Below are 660 nucleotides of genomic sequence, written 5' to 3' on the forward strand. Positions count from 1 at the left end.
TACATTTCGAGCTTAAAAATTTGTTCATGTTCGGCTCGTTAGGCTTAACGAACGAGCCGAACACGAGCTGCTTAACGAGCAGAACACGAGCTGTTCACGAACAACGAGCCAAATTGACAGCCCTACTCGTGTATATGACTCTTTCTTTTGCTTGATCTGCATAAGAGAACTCGTGTTTTTATCTTATTTCCGCTACAGGGCTCTCATAAAGACTATAAAAAGTACATAGGAAATAAAAAATGGACTCGACCTGGATGAAAATATATATGTGCAGCTTGCATTGATTCTTTGGTTGGCATCTACGTTGTCAATTCTAAGTACTCTGAGGTTGCGGGTTCGACCCCGCCTGAGTGCAACTATCTTGCAGCACGGGATCAAGTTGTTAGACACATGAGGATGATTGGGGGCCCGTATCACAACCTCCGACCATTTTTTATATATATATATATATATGTATGTATGTATGTATGTATGTATGTATGTATGTATGTATGTATGTACGTACGTACAGTTATTGATCTTCTACCTCCTCTTTTGGCACTTCTTATTCATGGGGACAATTTATTTTGCCTTAGGTTCTAACTTTAGGCTTTCTCTTATAATTTTTTGGACTTTTTTGGAATGAAGAATTAGCCTATTTTTGCTATATATATATATATA

The sequence above is a fragment of the Phalaenopsis equestris genome, unplaced genomic scaffold, assembly GCF_001263595.1.
Source record: "Phalaenopsis equestris unplaced genomic scaffold, ASM126359v1 Scaffold000002, whole genome shotgun sequence".
Classification (NCBI taxonomy): domain Eukaryota; kingdom Viridiplantae; phylum Streptophyta; class Magnoliopsida; order Asparagales; family Orchidaceae; genus Phalaenopsis; species Phalaenopsis equestris.